General features: G+C 33.9%; 1 protein-coding gene and 2 long non-coding RNA genes across 6 annotated transcripts in view; 1 reads left to right on the top strand and 2 right to left on the bottom strand.

Annotated features, from left to right (window-relative positions):
* Window positions 1–25,107, bottom strand: part of LOC106164374 (uncharacterized) — a 629,853-nt gene that overhangs the window by 212,405 nt on the left and 392,341 nt on the right. For 2 of the 4 annotated variants that reach the window (XR_015334221.1, XR_015334222.1), the window contains exons 1-2: window positions 2,646–2,844; window positions 1,510–1,732 (exon numbers count right to left, since the gene is read on the bottom strand). The gene's annotated coding sequence lies outside the window, so the exon portion shown is untranslated. The other 2 variants (XR_015334224.1, XR_015334225.1) reach the window with 2 other exon arrangements.
* Window positions 14,168–16,037, bottom strand: LOC147762091 (uncharacterized). The gene is made up of 2 exons (XR_015334237.1): window positions 15,665–16,037; window positions 14,168–15,290 (listed from the first exon to the last, which is right to left on the bottom strand). It is a non-coding gene; the product is annotated as an uncharacterized LOC147762091 (long non-coding RNA).
* On the top strand, window positions 20,254–20,763 carry LOC147762090 (uncharacterized). Its single transcript, XR_015334132.1, has 2 exons — window positions 20,254–20,307; window positions 20,660–20,763. It is a non-coding gene; the product is annotated as an uncharacterized LOC147762090 (long non-coding RNA).

The raw sequence follows: 25,107 nt of genomic DNA, 5'->3' as shown, positions 1-25,107 counted from the left end.
ACTGCCAGAAAGAATTACCAAACAGACTGCATTGCCTAATTAAACTGTATCTTAGTCCCATGTTTCTTTCCTGTAAGTTTGAGAACAGTAAGTGACATGGTTTTCCTTAAATGGTCATCATGGGAGCAGTGTCCAAAATAGGGGTTTCTTCAAATTTTGATGCAATATTACATAATGTTTAACAGCATAATGACCATCAATTTTTAATAATAAAATATTAGTATCATGGATATTCAGAAAATGTGACAAGCAAAGGTCTTCAGGCCCATGGAACTTCAAAGTCACAACTTGAAAATGCCAAAATGTAAACAAGACAGCACTGTCCTGAAATGTGTTTTTTTCCATTTTTAACAATTGTTTAACATATAACAAAATTAAGTTTACTGCCATTTTTATATGATCAACTAAGAAAATTGATGACATGGGAAAAATATCAATAGAACAGTGTTTAATGTCCAATTTCCTCTATTCTGAGTTTCTGAACATAGTGAATGAATTAATCTGACAAACTGCAATGATATGAGTTTTTTTCCATTTTTAAAACTCTATTATACAATACATGATAACAAGTTTACCATCATTTTTACATAATCAACTAACAATGTTGTAAAGTTGCAGGAAATGTCAAACAAACACATTTACATATCTTATTTGTTAAATAATGAGACTGTTAACATGCCTAAGAATTGAATCTGAGGAAATGTGAAAAAACAGCATAACTTATAAAATAATGGCCCCATTATGCTGATTTTTGAACTTGACCTGCGTTTTAGTAAGATTGATTACTAATGTGAGTTTCATGACAACAGGCCTAACGGTTTTCCTTGAAATGTGTTAACAATGTTGCATATATGCTAAAAAGTGAAAAAACAGCATAACTACTAAAATAGTGGCCCGATCATGCCGATTTTCGAACTTGACCTGCGTTTTAGTAAGATTGATTACTCCTGTGAGTTTAATGACAACAGGCCTATCGGTTTTCCTTAAAATGTGTTAACAGGGTTGCATATATGCTGAAAAGTGAAAAAACAGCATAACTTCTACAATAATGGCCCGATCATGCTGATTTTCAAACTTTACCTGTGTTTTATGAATATTCATCAGCTCTGTAAATATAAAGCCAAAAAGTAAAACTGCCCTCCACTTATCGTGTTAACAAGGAAAGTGCACAGCGCCGGCATCGGCATCGGCATCGGCGACGCCAGACGCAGGTGATGGCAATATGTACAGACACTTCTGTGTCTGTACATAAAAATGCATTGGTAACAAATGAGAGACGTGGATAAAAAATGCCCTTAAACAACTTCAATGCACATTACAATTATAAGTTTTTTTTTTAATAAAGAAGTGTGGTAATTATAAAACCCGTGCTTTTTAAGTCACATTAAAAAATATTCAAATCCAAGCCTTGGGATAACTGGCCTTGTGTCTCTACAGAGGTAAGAAAGAAGACCAATTATACCCACTGTTACTTCAAAGACAAAACCAGCTGTTCATTTTGTGTACAACCTGCAAAAAGTCCAGTTCCCTGTTTACCATGGCTGTCCTGTCTCTGGTTCTTCATAACCCATTCATCCTGAAACTTGCTGTGTCTTGCACAGTTGCATGAGATGAAGGGATATTCCTGCAGCTGTTATTTCCTGTCTATTTCATATTAATAATACATCCCCCCCATGTCCAGCCAGGTAAAGTCAGATCACCTAGAAGTCACCATGCTCTATGGAGACTGGAGCTGGAAAAAGAGACAAAAGATAATATTAATGAAGTGACATAAATTATCTTAATAAAAAGAACATTGACAGTCCACAAGAGCCAGAAGAATATTAGGGACCATTCCTAGACTAACTCAGGGGCGGATTTAGGCCATCCTCCGGGATCTTCCGGAAGAAGGTCAGATTTTTAAGTTTACATTGGCGAGTAACTAATCTTTTCTATTGGAAGACGGTCTAAAATGGAGGATGGATCAATAAAGATAATTCGGAAGCCTGTCAGAAATTACCTGTAACTGTTGATCAATGTATTTCTGAGGGGATTCTTGCTAAATTGCAATCAACTTGAGCAGCTTAGATGTCTGTCATACCTACTGAAGCTGCTAAAGGGTAATTAATTATCAGTAGGCATGCCAGACATCTAAGCTGCTAAGCTAAAAGCAATTCAGCAAGAAATCCCTCAGAAATAAATTGATTAACATTTAGTCTGGGAATGGTCCCTTAAATGGTCACATGCCTCGATCCCCACACGACTGTATAGTCGAGATTTGATTAATGTGCCCATGCCTGAACGACGCCAGTGGAGGCGTGTGAGAGGTGGAGTGACCATTACAGGATTAAGCAGTCTTCCTTTCATGTAGGTCTGCCATATTAAGGCCGTGGACCAGTTAGCACTCGGATCTTCTCATTGCTTCTTGATTATATATAACTCTGCTAGTACTTTTTTATGTTTTACCTCAGATGTTTCAAGGATCGAACTCAGAGCTACTGAATAACACTTATAACACTGGGATCACCGGATCCCTACGTCTATTCTCTACCTCTTGTATCTGCAGGTCCTTCTCTCTCTCTCTCTCTCTCTCTCAAAAGCCCCGCCCAACTGTCGCTTTCAATCCCAAGACTTCCGGTACCAGATCACTACAACAAAGTACTCACCCTTTTGTCATCAAGAATGTCTTTGCATACATTTAAAGGGATGCTGGAATCGTGGAATGCCCTACTGCTTTAGATAAAACTTTAATGGCAACTCATAGATATATCTTGTCCTTGGAATAACGTTATTTCATTAACGTGTAAAATTTTCCCGCTCCGCCCGCCTAAGTAGGTCAAAGAAAAACCCGCAGTGAATAGTGAATACTGGGTCACATCTCGGCACATCCGGTCACATGAAGCGCCACAGTTTTACTCTGCGTCCAAGTTATTATATCTTTTGATTTTTCGTTTAGATATGATATCATTGATTATTGATAAAGAATAAATTATTGCAAAAAGGTCATTTTAAATTATTTTGTATTGTTATTATTATGTATTTTCTTTTTGCTTCAACTTTTGCTGGTTCTCAGCACTGCTAACACAACGTTCAATTTGAGCAAATAGAGCATTTAAGGACCTTCGCATTTAGAGTGATTACCATTAAAAGTAAAATAAACGTAGCCTACTTGAAAATATTCTAAAGTCAATTTTTTCCCAAATATCCTGCAAATCTACTAGTAAGCCTACTTGTAGGCCTACTTTACTTTTATAGACTGCGCTATCTAGAGACTATGCTTAGGCTATATTAGATGCGCGTTAATTTTTTCTAAAACGTTCCAATTATTTTTCCCAATCTCAAGTATATTTTCTCAATGCCTGGTAACGAAGATGTTGCAATTGGCTTCCTAACAGAGTGCAGTTTTGTCGTGTTTCGTGTAAAACATTTGACTGTGCCCTATTAACATATCGTCCATCTAATCATGAGGGCCCGCTGGGAAGGGGGAGGGGGGGTGATCACAGTTCACGGCCGCGGAAAATAAAATCATCAAATCACAAATAACATAAATTGAATTAGAATTTTATTCATTGAAAATGCGAGTCCGGCGAGCTGAAAATAACTATCATCGAGTATAATGACTTCGTTCCACTATATACAGTATAAGGACGAGGGATAGAAACCCGCAATTCACGATTCACAGGAATGGGGTGCTTCACATCTCGGGGAATGATAAGTGCATGTTACGAGTAAGGAAAATACCCAACGGGGCCTTCAGTCCTTGTCTTAACTAAAATGAAGATTTTATTAATGACTAAAATATTTCAAAACATTAAAGCAACTAAAATTAATGATCTGGAGCAAAAATACGCCACGAAGGATTTTTCGGCTTTTAAAAGTAGCTGCAAGTCATTCATTGTATTATTTAAGATAAACATTCTAGACATTTTCTGAGACGTTAGACTTGCTTCCAAACAAGTACCTTATTTATCTACTTTATTGAAAATAAACTTATAGGCAAATGTGAGATGGTGTTGCAAGCGACAGTAACGAAGGTCTAAAAATGAGTCTGCATTTCGTGTTTTAAATATGATTAGCACATGTGCTTAGCTAACTTATGCAACGATTTTTGTGTGAATCGAAAGACTAACCAAAGAAAGAGCAAGAGAGACCATATGTTGTTATTATTCATCTACACAACGTACCTCCGACCGTGTTGGGAGTTCAACCCCCTTGAGGACTCAGATGATAGCTGTCGTCAATACTGCTTTTACTGAACGTAACAAACGCAATCGTCCTTTGCGCTCAAATCATAAACAGGAATCCTTCTTCAAAAATTATTAAACACATCCTTACATTTTATACATAGGCCTATCTATGAATATCTAGTGAAAACTCTATCTGTGACTCAGGTAGAGTTTTCTCTCTCTCTCTCTCTCTCTCTCTCTCTCTCTCTCTCTCTCTCTCTCTCTCTCCGGTTGTCTCTGGCCGAATTCACAACCAGTTGATCCTCGGACCAGAATCAGATAACAAACCTCTTTTATGATAATTAACTGTTATGACTGATAAAAAAATTGCAGATTTTCATTCGACAGCATCTTCCGTATTTTTACGAAAAAATATATTGAAAACGCATCTGTAAAGATTAACTCTGAAAGGTGAAAAAATGCCTGAGCTTTTGCTTGTGAACCTTCTTCAGGTACCAAAACAAGAATAAACAAGCAAACTACAGGGATGCGTGACGTATGATGCATGGAAAAGGGACACGAAGTTAGAAGTGCGTGATAAAGGTTAACGTCTTGAAGATTACGTTATAATAAACACTCCGAATAATACCATTCACTTTAGAAAAAATGAAAAAACTATAATGTACGGCTGTTTGTCTAGCGACCACTGCGCAAAAGCTTTAAATTTCTCTATTATTGTGGCTAAACAGTTTATAAACAAAAATTCAGAAAATCCATCAGTCTATGATTTTGAACTGTTTCTGCATTTTCTCAGTCAGAAGAAGAAAATAGTAAAATACATTGCTATAAAGACAGGTAAAGAAGATTGGTTTAATACAAAATGGAAACGCATTCCATTACCATAACGTGTTAAGTACGTTATAGTTGCCGATATGTAGCACACAACAAGCATGTATACGTGCAGTATGTATGTATGTATGAGTGAGTGAAAGTATTTCTATATATTTATGTTCTTTTTTATTTATCAGTATTTAATTACCGAAATTATCACCAGTAGGCCCTACTATGTGCATTTAATTTTTATCTGTTTAAATATTTCATTATATATGTATATTTTCTTTTTTTTATTTGAGTGAATAAACGCATTAAAATAAATAAATAAATAAATAAAAAAGAATCATGAACAAATCTGGATGACTCTATCTATAACAATTAAAGTAATTATTACCTAAAAATAAAAAAATTACTTTTCAGAATAATACAAGAAAAATTAATGAATAGAACAAAGGCAAAATAATTTTAAATTAAAAATGGAACCTGAACAACAAATACAGCTTCAAGCAAATGGAAATGAAAATAGAATATACACACCCTTGACGTACGAGTTAAGCTACAATTAATTTTTAAAAATAATGTCGGTACCTTGTCAATGTATGGCAGGACTACGTGAAAACGACATACACTCTCCTCTACACATACACTAAACACACACGCGCGCGCACACACACACACACACACACGCACAGGCCCTTCGTCGAAGAGGGGGAGAACCAAATCCAATCATCGAAGTTGTACATCGGGTCACTATTTGTCCTAAGTAAATCATCATAAAATAAACGAATCAGATCAAAATTACAATAAAGCGCGGAATGTGCAGACCAGCATAATCAACACCTGTGGGTTTGGATACAAAACTGCTCTTCCCCGTTGCCAACGCTCTTCAGATCTATCTTTAAAAATAAAATGTTTTATTGCATATAAAATAACGTATAAAACAACAGACTTCGGTCTAGCTGTGTGTAATACTGTTCATTAACCCAAATATGTTATACATGTAGCATTATCAAAATAGAACTACCATATCTTCTTGAACATGAAAAGTCACATTAGAATTCTCTCCCCCCCCCCCCCCCCGTCCCACCAATACGCCCCATTTCTATTGATACCATATAAACTCAGTGTGTGTGGGAGTGTGAAAACTAAAGTAGATCAAAAGTTCACGGATAGGATATGCCATGTAAGGATTCATAGGGGAGATAGGTAATCTCCTTTTGCTCTTTTTTTTAACCTGTCAATTTTGAGAAGAAATGCAGTGAATCGGTGTCTCTCATTGCACTTAGTCAATATAAATTCAAATATGTAAAACATCTTTCCTTTATCACGTAATTCGTCAGATGTAATAAAATATAGCATTTCCCTAGAAAACCTTTACCCCCTCTTGTGAATGCAATGTGCCGTCTGCAGAGCTCAGCGTCTGCCACCACGCTGGATGCTTCGCGGTTCCCGGGAGCTGAACAGTTAATGCGGTCCAAAAAAATTTTAGGGAGAGTCAGATGAAATAAAGAGGGACCGTGGCATCTATAAAGTTCTACATGGTGAAGCTGGAGATGTGGGCTAGTTTTACTCTTTTCTTTCAAAGTTTGCAATATACTCTGACTTTCAGTACCCGCATGCAACGAAAATATTTTGCTGGTATCTTGAAACATCTCCCATCTGTGTCTCCCCCCTAAAACGGTCCACACTAAAAAATCATAATCGTATGGCAATTTTATACAGGCAATTGACCTACTTTTATACCCATGCAGCTATCAATGAGTTTTATGGCTGTGGAGTGAAAACGTGATACACGTCTGTGATATAAAAGTTATTTCTAATTACATAATTTACAAACAATGCATTTGGAATAAACGTGTCCAGATTTGTGAGCAAAAGATGACATTGCTATTTGAAAATAATGAAGAAATTGGAGACAAGCCAAAATCAGAAAAAATGCATTTTTTCTCTTATATGCAAATTAGGTTCCTTGAAGTAATATAAGACTGGCCGGAAGTGATGTTCATAACGATGATGATGATGATTGCTTTGATGATCTTAATGTTGATTCATAAAATATTTTCAAAGTTTTCAGTTGTCATCTGGTGAGAAAGAAATTTTCTGCACTAACACAATCATTCCACGAGTGAAGAATAAATAATAAACGCGCCTCAGAGATGCGCTGCAGACGTCACGGCTTTTGGGCGAAAATCACACGCGATATTTCCTCATAATCATGATATATAGGATTAAAACTGTGATTGAAAAGGGATATCATCAAACCATTAAAATCTTGACAGCATTTCTATTAATTTGTGTTAGACAAGGATGAATTTAATTAGAATACCCCCTCTCTCTCTCTCTCTTATTAAGCGAATATAAAGGAGAAAGCCGAGCGAAAAAATAATGCGCATAACAGTCAAAATATTCAGAAGTAAAAAAATTCAGAGTTAAAAATCTTATTGGCCACTACAGTTCCTCTTGATAGAGGATCACATGCAAAAATTTAAGGCAACTTGTAGCCAATTGATGTTGTAAAGTAAATGACTTAGACTTTCACTAACTGCAGATAAAGATTATAACGGAATCAAACAAGTTAAAGGAAAGGGAGTTATTGAGTGTTGTGCCGACAGACAACTCACAACGTAAATAACAACAATAACAACAATCTACACGCAATATGGTAACGTGTATATCGGTAACGCAGTGGCCGATTAAAAGGTTTCTGAAAAATATATCACACCAATATTCCCCTCTTGAAATTAGAATTTTGTCTAACCTTTGTATATTTTTAATTGGAAAATCTACTTATTGATATTATTCCATTTTTTCACAAAAATTATTTGTTTTTCTTATAAAAATTAAAGTGAAAGGGAAGAAAAAGAAGACGGAGAAAAAGAGCAACAATTGAACATACATATTTTCCCCAAAAATATCCTTTATTACAGTGAAATAATGAAGAACATACATACTATTGGCATGCATGTACCAAAAACAAAAAGACTTTCACTAGTATCTAAAAATGAAAATCAATATATCTTCATACATAAAGAACAATACATCACCTCCAAAAGAATTAACAAAATTTCAAGTATGGCATTACAGTATGGACAGACCTCTTTTCAAACAAATAAAAATACATCAATAAAACAATTTTAAATATCTAATTTCCTTGATCTGAAAACAGTAAAGGAATGAATCTGACACACTACACTGATATAATTTTATTTCCATTTCTTATTCTTTATTTCACAATACACGCTAACAGATTTACCATCATTTTAATATAAACAACTAACAAAATTGTTAAGATGCAGAAAATGTCAAAAGAACATGTTTACATATGCAACTAAAAAAGCACTCGGAGAGAGCAGACCTCTGCCAAGTCAGCAAAGTCTCCACCCAATGCCGTTTCACTCCTAAATTATCATTCTATAATGATTAAGTTTTTTTTATTATTGATTATTGATTGATTATTGATTGATTATTGATCCGGATCACCACCAAAAACTATTCATCTGTTCTTTGGCCCACTTCTGACAGTTCCTGAAAATTTCATCAAAATTGGTCCATAGCTTTTTGAGTTATGTGGATGACAGACAAACAGGTAATTAGTTCAATAATGAGACGGTTAACATGCCAAAGAATTGAAAATAGCATAGGTGACAGCAATGTACGGACATGGCTGAAAATAAAAATCATTTTTAAGTGAATGTTGCAATGGTGTGGGACAAATTTTCTTCCAGCCTTCTTAAAGCTTTTATATTTGTACAACATTAATAAAATTTCCATCTGAAGATGTCTATACAAATGTCACATGACATACAGTTTAAAGCCAGAAGGAAAAAGCATTATTATGTCTTGTATATTGTAAAATTAAAATTGATCTTCTACCCTTTTCTGAACCAAGACAACAGTTCCTGGAATGTTGAGTACACCAAGGAAGCCAACACAGATGTATTTCTAGGATAATGTATTAAAACAAACTGCAAAGTGCTGTTTTTGATTTTCATCTGGATTCTCAATTTCAACTCCGCTGTTACATTAACTAAGCTGTATCATTTCCCTCACATTTTAAATACAACAAAAATATCATTATTACGGGTCAGATAATCCTTGTCATGGAACTTTTTTGTTGGTTGTATTTGCCTTAGCACTTCTTTTAATTCAGTCCATTAATCCAGTTAATATATGTGCTAACTACTATGTAACAATACAGTCTCATGGTTACGTCTTGCAATCTGTAAAGCCTACAGGTTAATCAAGATTTTAAAAATCTGTTAACTGATTTCTTATTGTTAAATTAGCAACAAATAAACCAAATATTGGTATGAGAGTTCTTTGAGGAATATTTTATGTGCAAGCATGAGGGCTAAAGTTTCTGCAAACAGAACATCAGCACAAACACTATATTCAAACAGGAGGACTGACTCTTTAATAGCGTAACATTTTATCTGGAATTATTTAGTAAACATCAATTCCAATTCTTCATCAGAGTTGAAAACTTCACCCATAAAAGAACAAATATATTATATGGGTTTAATATAACACTTCATAATAAAATTCCATCATAACTACCAACATCTATTCTGCTTTGTGTGAGACATATTTCCTCTCAACACATGGATAAGACAAAGTGCTGCTCTTGCTGCTGTCTTTCACTGCCTGCTTTTTCATGGTAAGGGTACTCTGAAAAAAGAACAATATAACTGAAAAAACTGAAAATTACATTGGAAAGACTAGCAAATCCAAGGACTTAAAATAGTTAAACGTTAATAATTTTGTCAAATATTGTCTAATATTTCTGAAATTTGTACAAATGATGCTTAACAACAATAAAAATCTCTGATTAGATGATCTGTTGACTGTATCTAATGAAAAGTGTTTTTTGGGACAATTAATTTAGGACAACTGAAATTTACATTGAAAAGACTGGCAAATCCCATGACTTAAAATAGTTAAACGTTAATAATTTTGTCAAATCTAGTCCAGTGTTTCTGAAATTTGTACAAATGATGCTTAACAACAATAAAAACCTGTGATAAGCTGATCAAATGACTGTGTCTAATGAAAAATATCTTCTTTCGACAATATCCTTGAAAAAACTGAAAAGTACACTGAAAAATCTGGCAAATTCCATGGCTTAAAATAGTTAAATGTTAATAATTTTGCAATGTGATTATAAAATAAAAGAGCAAATGTGATGATTTGAGGTTGTTTGTGTAGGAGGTTGCAAATTACCTATAATTGTTATCTGGAAAACAATATATACCCAAACAAGACTTCTCCTTACTATCAATGCCAGATGCAGATTACTCCTTACTATCGGTTTCTGGAATGGGTTGTTAATTGTTATCACAACATTTGACAATGTCCTAAATCTTGCCACATATCATGTATTGTACACATGGATAAGACATAGTGCTCCTCTTGGTGCTGTCTTTCACTGCCTGCATCTTCATAGTAAGGGTAACTCTGGAAAAAGAAGAATATAACTGAAAAAACTGAAAATAACATAGAAAACGCTGGCAAATTCCATGACATAAAATAGTTAAACGTTAATAATTTTGTCAAATCTAGTCCAATATTTCTGAAATTTGTACAAATGATGCTTAAGAACAATAAAAATATGTGATTAGATGATCTGTTGACTGTATCTAATGAAAAGTGTTTTTTGGGACAACATATTTGGGACAACTGAAATTTACATTGAAAAGACTGGCAAATCCAAGGACTTCAAATAGTTAAATGTTAATTATTTTGTCATATCTTGTCCAATATTTCTGAAATTTGTACAAATGATGCACAACAACAATAAAAATCTGTATTTAGATGATCTATTGACTGTATCTAATGAAAAGTGTTTTTTGGGACAATTAATTTAGGACAACTGAAATTTACATTGAAAACACTAGCAAATCTCATGGCTTAAAATAGTTAAACATTATTAATTTTGTCAAATCTTGTCCAATATTTCTGAAATTTGTACAAATGATGCTTAACAACAATAAAAATCTGTGATTAGATGATCTGTTGACTGTATCTAATGAAAAGTGGTTTTTGGGACAACATATTTGGGAAAAATGAAATTTACATTGAAAAGACTGGCAAATCCAAGGACTTCAAATAGTTAAACGTTAATAATTTTGTCAAATCTTGTCCAATATTTCTGAAATTTGTACAAATGATGCATAACAACAATAAAAACCTGTGATTAGATGATCAAATGACTGTGTCTAATGAAAAGTATCTTCTTTCGACAATATCCTTGAAAAAACTGAAAATTACACTGAAAAATCTGGCAAATTCCATGGCTTAAAATAGTTAAATGTTAATAATTTTGCAATGTGATTATAAAATAAAATAGCAAATGTGATAATTTGAGGTTGTTTGTGTAGGAGGTTGCAAATTACCTATAACTGTTATCTGGAAAACAATATATACCCAAACAAGACTTCTCCTTACTATCAATGCCAGATGCAGATTACTCCTTACAATCAGTTTCTGGAATGGGTTGTTAATTGTTATCACAACATTTGACAATATCCTAAATCTTGCCACATATCATGTATTGTACACATGGATAAGACATAGTGCTGCTCTTGGTGCTGTATTTCACTGCCTGCCTTTTCATGGTAAGGGTACTCTGGAAAAAAAAACAATATAACTGAAAAAACTGAAAATTACATTGAAAAGACTGGCAAATGCAATGACTTAAAATAGTTAATCGATAATAATTTTGTCAAATCTAGTCCAATATTTCTGAAATTTGTACAAATGATGGTTAACAACAATAAAAATCTGTGATTAGATGATCTGTTGACTGTATCTAATGAAAAGTGTTTTTTGGGACAACATATTTGGGACAACTGAAATTTACATTGAAAAGACTGGCAAATTCAAGGACTTAAAATAGTTAAACGATAATAATTTTGTCAAATCAAGTCCAATATTTCTGAAATTTGTACAAATGATGCTTAACAATAATAAAAATCTGTGATTAGATGATCTGTTGACTGTATTTAATGAAAAGTGTTTTTTGGGACAACAAATTTGGGAAAACTGAAATTTACGTTGAAAACACTGGCAAATTTCATGACTTAAAATAGTTAAACGTTAATAAAATTTTCAAATCTTGTCCAATATTTCTGAAATTTGTACAAATGATGCTTAACAATAATAAAAATCTGTGATTAGATGATCTGTTGACTGTATTTAATGAAAAGTGTTTTTTGGGACAACAAATTTGGGAAAACTGAAATTTACGTTGAAAACACTGGCAAATTTCATGACTTAAAATAGTTAAACGTTAATAAAATTTTCAAATCTTGTCCAATATTTCTGAAATTTGTACAAATGATGCTTAACAATAATAAAAATCTGTGATTAGATGATCTGTTGACTGTATTTAATGAAAAGTGTTTTTTGGGACAACATATTTGGGGAAAATGAAATTTACATTGAAAAGCCTGGCAAATCCAAGGACTTCAAATAGTTAAACGTTAATAATTTTATCAAATCTAGTCCAGTGTTTCTGAAATTTGTACAAATGATGCTTAACAACAATAAAAACCTGTGATAAGCTGATCAAATGACTGTGTCTTATGAAAAGTATCTTCTTTCGACAATATCCTTGAAAAAACTAAAAATTACACTGAAAAATCTGGCAAATTCCATGGCTTAAAATAGTTAAATGTTAATTATTTTGCAATGTGATTATAAAATAAAATAGCAAATGTGATGATTTGAGGTTGTTTGTGTAGGAGGTTGCAAATTACCTATAACTGTTATCTGGAAAACAATATATACCCATACAAGACTTCTCCTTACTATCAATGCCAGATGCAGATTACTCCTTACAATGGGTTTCTGGAATGGGTTGCTGTTATCACAACATTTGACAATGTCCTAAATCTTGCCACATATCATGTATTGTACACATGGATAAGACATAGTGCTGCTCTTGGTGCTGTCTTTCGCTGCCTGCATCTTCATGGTAAAGGTACTCTGGAAAAAGAACAATATAACTGAAAAAACTGAAAATAACATAGAAAACGCTGGCAAATCTCATAACTTAAAATAGTTAAATGTTAATAATTTTGTCAAATCTTGTCCAATATTTCTGAAATTTGTACAAATGATGCTTAACAACAATAAAAATCTGTGATTAGATGATCTGTCGACTGTATCTAATGAAAAGTGTTTTTTGGGACAACATATTTGGAAAAAATGAAATTTACATTGAAAAGACTGGCAAATCTCATGGCTTAAAATAATTAAACATTATTAATTTTGTCAAATCTGGTCAAATATTTCTGAAATTTGTACAAATGATGCTTACCAACAATAAAAACCTGTGATAAGCTGATCAAATGACTGTGTCTTATGACAAGTATCCTCTTTGGACAATATCTTTGAAAAAACTGAAAATTACAATGAAAACACTGGCAAATCCCATGACATAAAATAGTTAAACGTTAATAATTTTGTCAAATCTTGTCCAATGTTTCTAAAATTTGTACAAATGATGCTTAACAATAATTTAAAAATATGTTGGAATTTACAACAGGTGACTATATACAACTTTTTCAATAGCAGTATATGAATCAGCTGTGCAACAATTTTTGAAATGGAATAATTTCTGTAATTTAAAAGCTGGAACATAATTTATATCTTATTTTCTAAGACAGAAATTTTAATTTTCTGCATAAAATGAACCCATTACCCGTCTCTCAATACATGTATGTGCTAAATTGACAAGCAATCTTTACAGCTTCATGTAGGCCATTACCCAGTGCACTACCTGACAACCCATTTCTTTGATATCCATCTTCATTCTAAGTAATACTTACCACACCCTTCCTCATCACTGTTATCTCTACAGTCATTGTTGTTGTCACATCTTCATTCTAAGTAATACTTACTATACCCTTCCTCATCACTGTTATCTCTACAGTCATTGTTGTTGTCACATCTTCATTCTAAGTAATACTTACTATACCCTTCCTCATCACTGTTATCTCTACAGTCATTGTTGTGGTCACATCTTCATTCTAAGTAATACTTACTACACCCTTCCTCATCACTGTTAGCTCTACAGTCATTGTCCTGGTCACATCTTCATGATAAGTTGATAAAGCAGCCATTATCACATACAAACTTGTATGGAGAACATGTGTGATCCACAGGAAGACAATAAAAAATACATCTTTAAAGCAATCTACTTTATTTTCAAGTGTCTTAAAAACTGTTCCTTCAATTTCTTTGACAAAGCAATAAAATATCCGAAAGATTTATATAAAAATTCTTACATCAGTAGCAACACAAAATCACTCAAATATCAGGTATTACATTGAACAAGATGAAAACTTGCTGAAAGGCTGTAATTAAGCAGCATTACAGATTCAAAAACTCACTGAAATATGTAATAATCTAAAAGACAATGCAATCTACTTATGACAATTTATGAAACTCTATTGTTATCTGACCATCTTGAAAATAAGTCTGGAGTCATTGTGTTTTTTTTTTTTTTTTTTTTTAGTATAGTCCCGTGTCTCCTAGTACAGTGTAGTAGTCTAGAGTCATTGTGTTCCATTGTGGCAGTATAGTCCTGTGCCTCCTAGTACAGTGTAGTAGTCTGGAGTCATTGTGTTCCATTGTGGCAGTATAGTCCTGTGCCTCCTAGTACAGTGTAGTAGTCTGGAGTCATTGTGTTCCATTGTGGCAGTATAGTCCTGTGCCTCCTAGTACAGTGTAGTAGTCTGGAGTCATTGTGTTCCATTGTGGCAGTATAGTCCTGTGCCTCCTAGTGCAGTGTAGTAGTCTGGAGTCATTGTGTTCCATTGTAGCAGTATAGTCCTGTGCCTCCTAGTGCAGTGTAGTAGTCTGGAGTCATTGTGTTCCATTGTGGCAGTATAGTCTTGTGCCTCCTAGTGCAGCATTTTAGTTTGGAGTCAGTATTCCATTGTGGCAGTATAGTCCTGTGCCTCCTAGTACAGTGTAGTACTCTGGAGTCATTGTGTTCCATTGTGGCAGTATAGTCCTGTGCCTCCTAGTATAGTGTAGTAGTCTGGAGTCATTGTGTTCCATTGTGGCAGTATAGTCCTGTGTCTCCTAGTACAGTGTAGTATTCTGGAGTCATTGTTGTCCATTGTGGCAGTATAGTCCTGTGTCTACTAGTACAGCGTAGTAGTCTGGAGTCATTGTGTTCCATTGTGGCAGTATAGTCCTGTGCCTCCCAGTACAGTGTAGTAGTCTGGAGTCATTATGTTCCATTGTGGCAGTATAATCCTGTGCCTCCTAGTACAGTGTAGTGTGGAGTCAGATGATGGACTGGAAAAGACAAAAAAAAGTCAATGACTAGGGTTTTTCCTCAAGATCCAGAATATTAGAATTACATCAAATAAAATGCAAAGAAATAATTTATAAAATAAATTTACCAAAAAAAGTATTGTTGTAAGTCAAAGCTGAAGCATACACTGTACCAGTAATGATAATAAAGAGGTGGGTTTATGGTGCTTTCTGAAACTCGGGATGGTAGTGCTAGTTCACGTAAGTGGACACTCCATGGGAAGTTTTAGTTGTTCATAGTTAAGTTCATATATTACTATTTCGACAGATGACTCAAAAGAAAAAAGAAAAATGCCCACTTAAAATAAAAATTATATTAGAAGGCATAACGTCAGCTCTCCAATTAATTATCTCACCTTCATAAGCCATTGGGTAATTTCAGAAGAAAAGAGAATGGAAAAGTTGAAGTAGATGACGGCTTGCAATCGTGTCAGTTCTCCAAAAACACTTTTAATCTGCAGCGTCAACATTCTGAAGCATTTTGTAAAATCTTCACCAGCACATTGCATCGTGATGTGAACAGTGAACAACTGACACAGTCGATACCATATGTATCCGTCACTTTAGATGTCTCATCCTGAATTCACCGATTAAGTTTGTCAATAGAATCTATAACAAAATCATCTAAGAAAAGTGTCCTGATGTATGGTGAAACTCAGTGTGCAGAACGTTTGATGAAAATTCGGGCTTTTCAGCGTCACCCTTTGCCCACGCCATATAAAAATTGTTGAGTATAGATGGCGCTGTGCAAGAGGTGAGACTTAGGATTTGTAAAGGACTGACGACCAATATCAGCAACAGGTTCCAATGAAATTCTTTTATACAATAATTATTCCTGTTTATTGTTTTAGTAAACAAAGCAAAGAGACAATGTCTACACAGTCGCTGGTTAGTTTTATTTTTTATTCAAATCTGAAATTCTGTAGCAAGTTCTATGTAAGCCCACACTGCGCCTTTTTATCCGTCATTCATGATTTTTTATGTGATTAATTCATATTTTAAATGAAATTCTTAAAAATTTCTTGTCACATGACGATTTGCTGATCATTCTGGTAATGGTACAAATGAAGTTTACATTACAAACTATACCAAATAAAGATACAGAATTCTAGTATCCCGTTAACACGATTTCTTTAATTTATTGAACATATTGCAGATGATAGCTGATATGGAAAATGAAATAAATAAAGAAGAACAGTGTGCTCGTAAGTTGTGTGCGTGTTTCACTGTTTGTATAATCAGACTGTATGTATTTTATAGTACAACGGGCCTAAAACTACTCTTGCAATTTTTTGTTGTTATATAAATTTTAAAAAATTAAAAAAATTAAAAAATTAATTTGTTCATAATAAGAAAGTACGATATCATATTCTTTATTTACATTAATTAAGTGGTCAGTTTGAGTGTCTGTAATGTAAATATTAAAAACGATATATTGATAGTACATGTATTTCTTTCTATTTTACTTTTTACTCTGAACAGCCAAGGCCACTGTAAGAGTTTTCTTAACCAACAACTATTTAAAGGCCAAAGTGGTGGGCAGGGGAACTGCCCTCGGGGGATGGGACCCCCAGAAAGGTGTGAACCTGTCAAGGTTCACTGATATGGGGGTCCCATCCCTCAGGGCAGAGTTTCTCCTGCCCAAGGGCTCAAATATAGAATGGAAATTCATTAAGCCACAAAATGTAAGTATGAGACTTTTTTTTTTTTTTTTTTTTTACAAAAAAATAATGATCTCAGGTAAAAATGATTTTCTTTAAAATTGAAAAAGAAAATTTAAAGTCTGATACGTTTAAAAGTATTTATTAAAACCTTCATTCATTTCTTCTAGTGTATTTGATTTATCAGTGATTGTATATATTAGACTTAGTAAAATTTTATTTTTCATTTTAGACATTAACATATCTTTAAGTTATTTATTTGTTTGTTTTTTCATTCATTCATTCATTCATTCATTCATTCTTTAAATTTATTCAGCCTTACCACCCTGGGTCTGGCTGGACATGGGAGCCTGAACCCTTTAGGAACAGGTGCCTCCAGGTGACCACTAAGGACAGCATGGAAGTGATCTGTACTTGGGAAGAACTGGACATGGAAATAAAAGGTGCTTGAACTCATAATTCTCGTAACCTTTTAAATCTGTCATGTACAACATTTGGAAATAAAAGATTACTCACTATCCTATAAAAAAACTGTAGAATAATGATGAAATGGTCCTTTAATATTGTCAAATACATTTAAGACTTTATTTTAGTGTATATCATAACTTGTAAATAATAAATAAATGTGTCATCTTATTCCAGAGTGGGACTACATGTACAAGCCTGAAGTCCACACAAGTGGTAAGTCCACACCATTGCTCTATTCAATCAACTTGATGCATTTTTTATCTTTTAGGAAGGATTCATGAAATAAAATTACAACAACATCTTGACTCTCAGGGTGCAAGTCTGGATCCTCAGGGGCTGTTGACAATGAATTTGGAGACCTAGCTAATGTGCACTAACTCCATGGAAACTCACTAAATACAATCAGATTAACAGACTAACACACTTCTTTTTGTCTTCAACATACTCCAACATACTCACATAAATGGTATTACTTAAAATTCAATTCTTTTCTTTCAGGTGATACTAAAGAAGAGAATAACATAGCAATTGTTAAGACCCTAAGCATTGAGGAACTAGGTAAGGGTGGAATCTTAGTAAAAGAAGATAATTTATTTATTTTTAAGTCAATTAAATCTTTGAATGTGTTTTCATCAAAGTGGAATGGGCCTACTGAATCCTTTTTGAACATGCACAGATATGGAATGTTAAGTTTGTATTTTTAAATATTAAAATATTATTAAAATATTATTTTTTCTTTAGCTGATATCAAAGACACAAAGAGTGTGTCAGATGCTGAGGGCAGTGAGGAGAGAGGTAAGACAGTAAGATCAATTTAACAGGTGTTCATTTAACAGACTTAAAAAATGTACACACACACAAACAGGCTCTCAGACATTAACAGGGGCAAATTGAGGCCATCTTCTGGGTCTTCCGGGAAGATGGTCAGAATTTTTCAAGTTTCCATTGATGGGGATTTAATTTTTTTGTCAGAAGACAGTCCACAATGGAGGATGGATCAACAAACATAATTTGCAAGACTGTCAGAAAATCTCTCTAGATCCGCCCCTTACAAACATTGTGTTTTTATTCCCTGTTCAGTGATCTAAATCTTTGAATACATCTTTGACTATGGTATTGAATCCTTGTTGTGCATGGGCATGGAATGCTGAACTTGTGTTCCTTTTTTTTTTCTTCAGTTGATGTCAAAGACACAACAATTACTGTGACAGAGGACGTGAAGGAGAGAGGTAAGACAGCAGGGTCAATAGAATAGGGATCTATTTATTACATTGATGACATGTGATTGTGCATGTACACACACAAACACACACACACACAAGTTTTTATTAGATATCATTTTTTCTTTAGCCAATATCAAAGACACAAAGAGTGTGTCAGATGCTGAGGGCAGTGAGGAGAGAGGTAAGACAGTAAGATCAATTTAACAGGTGTTCATTTAACACACTTAAAAAATGTACACACACACAAACAGGCTCTCAGACATTAACAGGGGCAAATTGAGGCCATCTTCTGGGTCTTCCGGGAAGATGGTCAGAATTTTTCAAGTTTCCATTGATGGGGATTTAATTTTTTTGTCAGAAGACAGTCCACAATGGAGGATGGATCAACAAACATAATTTGCAAGACTGTCAGAAAATCTCTCTAGATCCGCCCCTTACAAACATTGTGTTTTTATTCCCTGTTCAGTGATCTAAATCTTTGAATACATCTTTGACTATGGTATTGAATCCTTGTTGTGCATGGGCATGGAATGCTGAACTTGTGTTCCTTTTTTTTTTCTTCAGTTGATGTCAAAGACACAACAATTACTGTGACAGAGGACGTGAAGGAGAGAGGTAAGACAGCAGGGTCAATAGAATAGGGATCTATTTATTACATTGATGACATGTGATTGTGCATGTACACACACAAACACACACACACACAAGTTTTTATTAGATATCATTTTTCTTTAGCCAATATCAAAGACACAAAGAGTGTGTCAGATGCTGAGGGCATCAAAGAAAAAGGTAAGACAGTAAGCTTAGGACAACTTAACAGGAATTCATTTAACACACTTAAAAATCTAAACACACAGATGGACTTTAGGGGGAGACTGATGCACAAACACTGAGTTCAAATTCACTGTTCAGTGATCTATATCTTTGAATGGGTCTTTCACCCCATTCTCATAGATTAGATCGACCTACATTGGATCGACCTAACTCCCTGGGGGTTCACGCTAAATAGCTGTCAGCCGGGCGGACACGAAAGTTAATTACCCCTTAAAGCTTGTAGTAGGCGGGGACGGACACTTAAGGGGGATTATCTGACAGTAATCTAGTGAGACTCCCCGCGGTGATAGATCGATCTAAAAGTTGTGAGAACAGAGCCTTTGACTATGTTAAATAATGTATTGAATTCTTGTTGTGCACAGGTATGAAATGTTTAATTTGTTTTCCTGTTTTTCTTCAGTCAGTATCAATGACACAACAACTGTAGCAGAAGACGTGAAGGAGAGAGGTAAGACAGTAGGGTCAATAGAATAGTAGGGTCAATATTTATTACACTGATGGAATGTGATTGTGCATGTACACACACACACACACATTCTCCTTATGTTGTGCCAACACAGTTTGTACTTTTGGCCAGATTAAAATGATACTTGGCAATTTTGTTTATTCTAAATACTGGTAAAAGTGTTTCATTGAAGCTTCATACATGAAATATGATGTTGCACTGACTTATTGAACATTTTATACTTTTGCCTCTTAGTAAGTAATATTGTATTATACATTTTAGCTCCAAAGAATAGCGGCCCATCTAGGTGAGGGAGGGTATTGAATCTGTTCACGTCTTGCTTCAGACAGAGGGCACGAACATAAATGGTTATTATTATTATTATTATTATTATTAATTAATTAAATAATTCTAAACACTTCAGACATTAAGAAATGAAGAAAAGTCAACAGTATTTTTAAAAGAATAGATTTATTATACATTTACAGAGAAGTTCTTTTTGTTTGTCTCTTTGTTTTGATGGTATCATAACTAAGTAAGCTTTCAGTTTTTTAGAGGAAAATTATGTCAAACAGTAGCCTACATGAAAGCAGTAATTATATGATAGTAGCAAAGAGCTGGTGGTTGTAGAGTTACTGTCAACATCTATTTACACTATATTTAACTGAATACACATTTTAACTGAATAATATTTTAATATTTTCAACTTTTATTTTTCAGGGTCGTCAATGCAGAACTATCATTGCCTCTGTAGAAGCCAGTTAAAACCTGCAAAATGTCATTCTCTTAATTTTTCAATAAGATATTAAATTTTTGTAATCAAATGAGTTTTGTTTTTCTTTCTTTTCTTAATTGAGGGTACCATTAGGGAGGGGTGATCACAGTTCACAGGAAATAAAATCATTAATTTACAAATCACAGTAAACAAAACTTTATGTATATCACACCAACAATGCTAGTTGAAAATCCTGAAAATTACAAGACTTTATTTCACGAAGGGCAAAGAACAAAAAGCCGCATTTACGAGCCACAGGAATGAGGTGCTTCATGGATCATGCTAAATAATATGGACATTTCACGCATCTCAGGGAAATAAAAAGTGGCTTTAACTGGTAACAAAATACCCAGTGGGACTCTTTTAATTAATTTTTTTATCAGATTCTTTTTTCAATTTTTTTCTATTAAACCAAAGAAATAAACAATACATGGTACAAACTTTTAACTTCATTCAAATACATTCATGAACACTCATGCTCGCACACATATACCCTACCATATGGTTCAATTACGGACAACACTTTCGGTTTTATATTCCAGTATTTTCATGTTTAAATCCAATAGATATAGGCCTATAGTTAAAACTCCTAGGAATTCACTTGAAAAGTAAACTTGCTTTAGGCAAAAGCGGCTTTCTAGATCACTTGCAACTTTTACAGATAATGAGCCCGTTTTAATTAACTCTTATACGTGTAACATTGAGAGTATTTTTAAAACGTTTATTGCATCTGGTGGCTACAGTGGAGGAACGGGGAAAACACTCCAACGTTATTAGCGCCACCGGTAAAATATTTACAGCTTTTAGTGGATAAAAAATTTGAAAAGAGAACTTTTTAGGTGGGTGGGATCCCCACAATTCGTTTTGTTGTTTTCTCCATTCTGTCTTTCAAGATATCATCCAGTTGGGAGAGATCTCTCTCAATTGGATGATATCTTGAAAGACAGAATGGAGAAAACAACAAAACGAATTGTGGGGATCCCACCCACCTAAAAAGTTCTCTTTTCAAATTTTTTATCCAGCAGACTTCTGACTTTTAAGGGCAGTAAATGGTTTTAAGTAGTTTTTTGTCTCTCTTTAATTCCACTTTTAGGCCTAGTTCATAATTTTTTTTATTGTCCAGTGTTTTATCTTAGTTTTATCTCTCAAAGGATAACAATTGCCAATATTTATATCTAAATATTTTTATTGGCTGAATAAATACTTTATCTTATCTTAGTTGTACTATTGCTATAGCCATGTTACATGTAGGCCTATTATCATAAAAAGTACTGTAAATAGCGGCAACTTTCTTTTTTAACACAATTCCTTTTCTGTCATTTTTCAAAATGATTAAAGGATTTAAAATCTTTTAAAACACCCTGCTGCGGTACGATATTTTTATCTCTTTTACACACAGTACGCTTTGAAATATGTGCTCGAAGTAGCTAAATCTCTTTACTTTTCTCGTCCCAAAAACGTTACCAACGCTCTCAGATCAGGTCTATCCTTTTAAAATAAAATGATCTATTGTATAAAATATAACATGAGTAAAACATGACTCAGTAAAACCATAACGCCATACTTAAATCAAAATCCCCCCCCCCCCCCATACGCCCCCTTTCTACTGATACCATACAAACTCAGCGTGTGTAGGAGTGTGAAAACTAACGTAGATCAAGTTCACGGATAGGATATGCCATGTAAGGGGATATAGGTTATATCCTTTTGCGTTTCTTTATTCTGTCAATTTTGAGAAGAAATATCAGTGTCTTGTATTACATTTAGTCAATATAAATTTTAAAAAAGTCAATTTTCCTCCCTCTATCACGTAATTCGTCAGATGTAATAAAATACAGCATTTCCCCCAGAAAACCTTTACCCCCATTTGTGTGAATGCAATGTGCCGTCTGCAGAGCTCAGCGTCTGCCACCACGCTGGATGCTCGCGCTTCCCGGGAGCTGAACAGTTAACGCGGTCCGAAAAATTTTAGGGAGAGTCAGATGAAATAGAGAGGAACCGTGCCATGTATAAAGTCCTACGTGTTGAAGCTGGAGATGTGGGCTAGTTTAACTCTTTTCTTTAAAAGTTCTCAATATACTCTGCCTTTCACCAACCCTATGCAACCGAAATATTTTGCTGGCATCTTGATACATTTTCCACTTCTGTCTCCCCCGTAAAACGGTCCATACTAAAAAATCAATAATCGTATGGCAATTTTATACAGGCAATTGACCTACTTTTATACCCATGCAGCAATCAACGAGTTTTATGGCTGTGGAGTGAAAACGTGATACACGTCAGTGATATAAAAAAAATTATTTCTAATTACACAATTTACGATCAGTACATATGACTCAAAAGTGTCCCGATTTGTGAGCTTAAAGGGACATTACTTTTTGAAAGTAATGAAAAAATTGGAAACAAACCAAAATCAGAAAAAAATGCATTTTTTCTCTTATATGCAAATTAGGTTCCTTGAAGTAATATAAGACTGGCCGGAAGTGATGTTCATATCAGAGATTTGTAATGATGATGATCTTAATGATAATAAATGATGCTTAAAAAATCTTATTAAAGTTTTCAGTTGTCATCTGGTGTGAAAGAATTTTTTTCTGCACTAACACAATCTTTCCACAAGTGAAAAATAGATAGTAAACGCGCCTCAGAGATGCACTGCATATGACGTCTCAGCTTTTGGATGAAAATCGCACGCTTAAGATATTAGGTTATGATTATGATGTAAAAATATGCGTGTCTAAGGCTTCCATTAAAATTTTGACTGCATTTCTATTTATCTGGTTCGACAAAGGTGACTTTTACAGGGATATTTTCTTTCTCTTTTTTTAAAGCGAAAACTAGGCATAAAAGTCAAAATATTCAGAAGTAAAAAGATTTCAAAGTTTAAAATCTTCTTGGTCACTCGTCGTGGTGGTTCACGGGGAAATTTTAAGACATCTTACATTTGTATAAATTGATAACCATCCGATTACGCGCTTTTTAATTATATTCGTGATACGCAAGTAAATTACGCTCAAACTTAAAACCGCCTTGACTTGTGTCAAAATTACATTTTTCATTAGACAATTAAATTTTTGGATTGTGTCCAAATGTGTTTTTTAGTCTTCTCCTACTAGTACTGTTTAAGTGCGGAAAATAGGCCTGTTTGTTGTAAATAAAGATTAATATAAGCAACAAGTAAAGTCTTGAATCGTTATTCTCACAACATTTGGATTTTTTATCTACTTAATTTTTTTTAACAAAGTCAAGTTATTGCGTTGTCTATGATCAAACTAACAAATATCACATTCCATACATAGATATACTTTATAAACCTGTCTGCAGCTGCCACTACTTAAATTTCTCTGTCTAGGAAACTCGCTGATGTACAGAATATGTGTACTTATTCAAATACAGGTGTATATGTGCTTGTCTAGATACAGGTAATCTACATGTAGAGGAAGAAGAAGGTCTTTTCGATATTTCGGCTACACATAAGACTTGACGAAACACCCCTTGATGTCTTTTATTTTATAAGTTTTTCTGTCTACGTGTACTTTGTGATAGCCCTGTAAAAATGTAAGCATGCTTTAATTATGAATTTTCGGGGGAAAAAAACTAGTAGAATAATACGCAAAAATAAGTTAACACAAAAGAAACAAATATGATTGATATATCACTCCAAAACTTTTGCTGTTTCTTTCGACAGGATTTGATACGAGGCGGTATATCTATACTACACTGAAGGCATTTTCTTTTTTGTATCGAAATACTCTTGATGCAGCAGAATCATCATATCAAAAACACCAAAAAGTGATAACTCATATCCACCGGAGTAGTGTATTTTTATTCTATTTCTGTTATTAGGTTACACATTTAATTCTCCTGCCTAGATTACATTTGAAAAGCGTACTGTGCGATGAAATCGTAAACGATTTTTCGTGCGTTTTTTTTTTTTTTTTTTTTTTTGTTTTGCATCGTAAGTGGCTACGGGCTACGGCGAATACGTTTACATTACGGGCGGGTTAATGTTAATCAATCCAAAAATATTTATTTTATTACGAAACAGTGTTACTTTTTATACAGATAATAAGGAATTGAATCTTGAGCTGGTCCAACCATTGTACTTCATATCTGCTCATTAATGACAAAATCCCCGCAATACTACTGGTACACAACAAGTAGACTACACTGTAGGTAGCTGCAAATCAGCCAATGGGTACACAATGCTTTATGGACTTCTTTAAAGACGTGTGCTGCTGTTACACAGAGACGAAGTAAATAGAAAACATTGATGCATGTATAAGACTATCTCAAAATTAGGTTATTTACTAGAATAAAATGGCGATTGTTTTATTTATCATTACTTTTACATTAGACTGAGGTCTCGGTATTATTCTACCGGATTTCATTG

The sequence above is a fragment of the Lingula anatina genome, chromosome 4 (genome assembly GCF_051362555.1).
Source record: "Lingula anatina isolate TDL-2025a chromosome 4, LinAna3.0, whole genome shotgun sequence".
NCBI lineage: Eukaryota > Metazoa > Brachiopoda > Lingulata > Lingulida > Lingulidae > Lingula > Lingula anatina.
This window is presented reverse-complemented; position numbering and strand designations above follow the sequence as displayed.